A 5,596-nucleotide genomic window follows, 5' to 3' on the forward strand; every position below is an offset into this window, starting at 1 on the left:
AAATGGTTGAATTATGTGAATTTGTTTCTAGAAATGGAGAGGTTTATGATAGTGATCCATAATCAAATCATTGCCATCCAAAATTACATCACTATTCTTTAGGGGCCCAGACTTACTGATCAATGTTGATTTCACAATAAAAAAGTAGAAACTGCGGCACATATAACATTATATTGAAATTTTATTATGTACCTTTTAGCACCTAGAAAGACACAATCATGTAGCTACAGTTACCCACCATGCTAACAACACTGAATAATAATCTTAAACAATAGCTATAAAGGAATTATCAAAAGGGAAAAGAATACTCCTGAACTTGATATATATACAAGAAATGTTAATGAATAGTTTAATAATTAATGCCTATAACTACATAAAGTATATACAGAAACCTAGAAAGAAAGCACTCTACCAAATTTCTTTTATTAGATGAATATAGATACCTAATCAAAGAAAGGATGAAGCAAAGAATTACAGTTCAATATTGTTAATGAATAATAATTTAAACTTTTAAAATAAGGTTCTATATGGTAATTTATCCAAGAAATTATTAATCATGATCAAATTGTAAACATGACATTAAAAAAATCAAAATAATTAATTTGTATTAAAAATAAAGACATCAAAAACCAAATTATCTCACAGAAAAATTAATTGGCAAAGTATCACACATTCATTCTGAAAAAAAACTTTCAAAATATAGGCACCGAGGGATTTTACATGATAAAAAGTATATAAAATAAAAAAGTAAATATTATATAGGAATATACCAAAAAACTCCCAAAATATGGTAGTGAAGCAAACTATTTCCCAACTATTATTTTGTATTATTCTCAAACAACCAGCAATAAAACCAGAGAAAGAAGCTGAAGTTACAAAGAGGGGCAGAGAAGAGATAAAAATTATCTTTATTTGTTGATAACATCATTGATTACTTAGAAATGCCTAGGGAATCAGCAAAAAAAACTAATTGAAAAAATTATTAATTAACCAGTGTTGAAGACAACAAAATAAACCAAGAAAGCCAACAACACTTTATATGATATTAATAAATCCCAGAGGCAATAATCAAAAGTAAAATAACATCCAAAATAATTATAAATCGCCTAAAATAGTTGGAATTCACTTACAAAATATTTTTAGGGAAATAAAGAAAAAATAGAGAGCTGGAAAAATATTCAGTGCTCATGTCTAGGCTTTGCTAATATTAGTTAATTATAACAATTATTACCATAAAAATAGTAATACTACAAAAGTTAATTTTATTTCATTTAGTGCTATATCAGTCAAAGGGATATTTTACAAAGCTAAATAAAATAATTTAAATTTTCATTTGTAAAACAAAGATCTAGAATGCCAAGGAAAGTTTTTAATGTCAGAATAAAGGGAGGCTAGTACTTCTAGACCAAAACAATATTACAAAATAACAATCACTAAAACCACTTGGTAATGATTAAAGAATGGAAAAGTAGATTAATTGAACAGACTAGATTAGTAAGAATCAGAAATAAAGGAACTTAATAAAGCAATGTTTGATAAATCCAAAAAACATGTTACCTAGGAAAGAACTCAAAATATAAGAACTGTTAGCAAAATTGGAAAGAAATCTGGCAATAATTAAGCTTAAACCCATACCTTATGTATTATGTTCCATTTGTTAATTGTTTAAACTTTTTTTTAAAAGTGTTAATAATACATATTAAATTTAAAAGCTTGTATTTACATTTTCCTTGGTTGTTAACGATTACCAAAACAATGAATCAAGCTCTGGTTTATAGATTACAGAAACACTATAAATTTAATAATTATTTAAACTAGTTAGAGCTGGCTCCAATATCTCCCTAAATATGTTGAATACATAAATGTGGGGAAAAGCTTACACAAACCTATGCAAAGCCAAAAAATAGACCCAATGGAGGAATAGCCACAAAACAATAAGAACTATATGTTTTAAAATGACAAAGTCCAAGGTTGACCCCAATTCCTTTATAGAGGTGAGGGGTCCACAAGTGTGGAATATATTATATTATATCAGATTTTTTATTTTCCTGACTTTTTCTATTCTTTTTTTTAAATCTTTGTTGTAAGAGATGGTTCTCTGGGAAAGGGAAAGGAATGCATTCAAGAGAAATCAAGCCAATGTAGAAACAAAATGTATTGACAAAACACACCAAAGTAAAAAAGGAAAGTAAAAAAAGAAAGAAAGAAAAAATTCAACAAATAAAATGTACTGGAATTGAAGCACCTTTAACTGTTCTCCACAACTACTCACATAGAACTCTAATCCATAAAAATGTAAGAACAAAATATTTAACAGATGTTACTATACTAAATACTCATCATCTCCAAACCTCAGGGAAGGAAAAGCTTTCAAAACATAGAGATCCAGTAGAAGAAACTTAAAACAAGTGGGAAAAGAATGAATTATGCAATCATCCTGTCTCTTATTAAAGTAGTATCAATAATGCATTCAGTGAGTTGAGAGAAGTCATAATATTTTTATTAAGCTACAAAAAGCAGTTACTTTACTTACCTGTGCAAAAGGCAAATATAAAATAATAATAATTAAGACAGTGACTCATTCCAGAATCATTTCTATCTGGATTCCATTAAACAAATTGAGAAGAAAAAAATAATAATAATATGAGTGATCTCATTATCATACAGAAAATGCTTATTGAGACATAAAGAAAACAATGTCAGTGTTTTTTGGGAGAAGCACAAAATACGGAAATTTTTCACTACCATTTTGAAGACATAAATTCCTCTTGACAGCAGCAAAGTTCTTATTCCTGGAAATCATTATAAAAGCATGTTTACCCTAATTGTATACCTTGTCAGAGAAACAATTAACAGTCAGAAAGGCAATTATTTCACAGGGAAAAGTCTGTTTGATAGCTTGAATTCTTGGTCCAGGGATTCTTGGTTCAGTCCACCCGCCCCCCAACTTGGGTCTTACCTAGATTGGCCACTGGGGGACTCCCAGGGTCAACTGGTGATTGTTTCCTTATTTCTTAACTGTTCAGTTTGAAACCCTTAGTCATTTTTTGCTGAGAGCAGCTTATGAAGTAAGCTAAATTTAAAGCTTTAAAAAAATCCATTTTCTCTCACTTATTCCAATACACAGAATACTTTGAAGAAGGGGGAAAAAGACTGCCTGGAAAACAACTCTTCCTCCCTTAGGCTCAGATAACTGACAGTCAGCCAAGTGGAATTTGACCAAGCTCTCTAAAAGGAGCAAACTGTGTGAGCTTGGTTCCCTTGGGAACCTCCTGAAAATAAGATGTCTATCTCACAGATTCTCCCACAGAGCAAGGAAAGAAAGACAAGTTTGCTTTAGAACTAGGGGATTTTGCAGAACACCTATGACTGACTTCTCTTTTTAATTTTCAACAAAGTAGATGAGCCAATCCTGAGAACAGCTCTGAATCATCCCAGCAACAGTTCCTCCACACTTCTTCCATCACCCTCAAAACAACGTGCAATTCTTTCCTCCTCCCCTCTCCCATTTGCTCCCAGAGGGACAGAGCAAAGTTCAGGTCCTCTCTAAATGGTGATATGGAACAAAGGAAAGAGCTTGGACTTGGGGTCAGAAGACCCATGTTGGAGCTGTGGTTTTCCTCCTTTCCTACTTGAGGAATCGCTGCCAAGTCATTTCATGAGATCCTAAGAATTATAACTGGGAGGATATTTAATATGACAGAAATTATTTGTCAAGATGGAATAAGATTATACAGGTAACACATTTGACAAACAATTTCTGTCAGATTAAATATCCCCCCAGTTATAATTCTTAGGATATCATGAAATGACTCGGCAGAAATTCCTCAAAATTGCCTATTAAGGGTATTTCTTTGCTACTAAGTGCTAAGTGCCTCCAATTAACTAAGCATGCAGTAGGTGCTTAATAAATGGAAAGAATAATACTAGAAATTACAACTAGAAACCCTGCAATTCTCCCTTACCTATCATTCATACCAGCAACTCCCTATTTTTGTGGGTGAATGTATATAGGCATATTTACATACACATGTCCAATATATCTATGTATACATAAACAATAGGGAGATATTTATAATTAAGGTGGCCATAAAGTTGTAGCATAAGTCTACTTGGGACCATTTCATCCAGTGATGGTCCTCATGAACAACACAAATTTGTCATACTTTCAAGGAACCATGTGTCCTTTTCCCACACAGTCAACATTTTTCTTGTTCTGTTTTTTCTCCAGGCTAATTCATGGGAGAAGTCAAAAATATCTTAGAAACCATCAGCTAATTTGATTTTTTAGAATACGAAATAAAATCAAATTGCCAGAGTAAAGAATGAACAAAACATATTCATTCATAAGACATCAAATAAAGAGAATTACAGAAACTATTATTCATATTTATGTACCAGTTAATTAAGGAAATGAATATTTTAAAGTGAAATATAACAAAAATACACAAATTAGTGAAAAAGAAGAAACAAATCCCAAGTTCAATCTCAGAAAAAAAGTAGTCATATAAGTCATAAATAACTACCAAAGGCAAAAACTTTAGGCTTATAAGTATATACAAGTGAATTCAACCAAACATAAAGAGAGTAAACTATCAAAACCCTTTAATAAAAATATGGCTTTGCTATACAAATCAGAGGAGAATAAAGTAAATGAAGAATTATTTGAAATTTTTACTATTTATTATTGGTATAATTTTAAAATAACATTTTATTAGAGATATTATAGCAGTAGATCCAAAAACTGATTCATTTTGTCCAAGTTGGATTTATGTCAAGGATACAAAGATGATTCTTGGGAAATAGTAAAGTAAAGTTGATGGTGTCCTGGAACTAAGGTCAGGAAAAGCTGAGTTCAAACCCCATTTCTCAGAAGTGTATAACAAATGGGAGTGTCATTTACCTAGTTAGAGTCTCATTTTCATCCCATATAAAATGAAGAAATCCACCTCATAGTATCTGCCTCATAGACCTCTTCTGTGGTCTATTAAATGAGATCACATACATAAAGCATTTTGGAAAGCTTATCATGCTACATAAATGTAAGCTGTTACTACTTATTGTTAGAAAAATAATCAAATGATGGTACTATAAGCAAAGGCATGTAAATAACAAAATTACAGGATTACATATATACATATATACATATACACAGAATGCAAAATATAGCTTCTATGTAATTCCCTACCCACAGACCTCCACTTTTGTCAAAAAGAGGAAGAATTTCACTCTAATATCCCTTCTTTAGGACCAACCTTTATTATTATCATCTCACAACATTTGGTGTCTTTCCATCCTTCTCTGTATTCATCATCTTCATTGTTTCTTAGAGCACAATATCCCAATATATTCATCTCACTAAACTTTTTTAGCCATTCCCCAAACAATGAAAAACTGCTGTCTTCAAATCTTTACCATTGTAAAAGTGCCTCTCTCCTATGATAGATCCACCACTCTGATGGGCCCTTATCATCTCACACCAGGACTCTTGAAATGATTTCTAGTGGGTCAGCCTACCTCAAGTCTCTCCCCACTTCAGCCTCTCCTCCACTCAGCCATTGATGTGCTTTCCTAAAGCACAAATTGGACCAAGTCT

This window comes from Gracilinanus agilis, chromosome 6, assembly GCF_016433145.1.
Source record: "Gracilinanus agilis isolate LMUSP501 chromosome 6, AgileGrace, whole genome shotgun sequence".
Taxonomy (NCBI): domain Eukaryota; kingdom Metazoa; phylum Chordata; class Mammalia; order Didelphimorphia; family Didelphidae; genus Gracilinanus; species Gracilinanus agilis.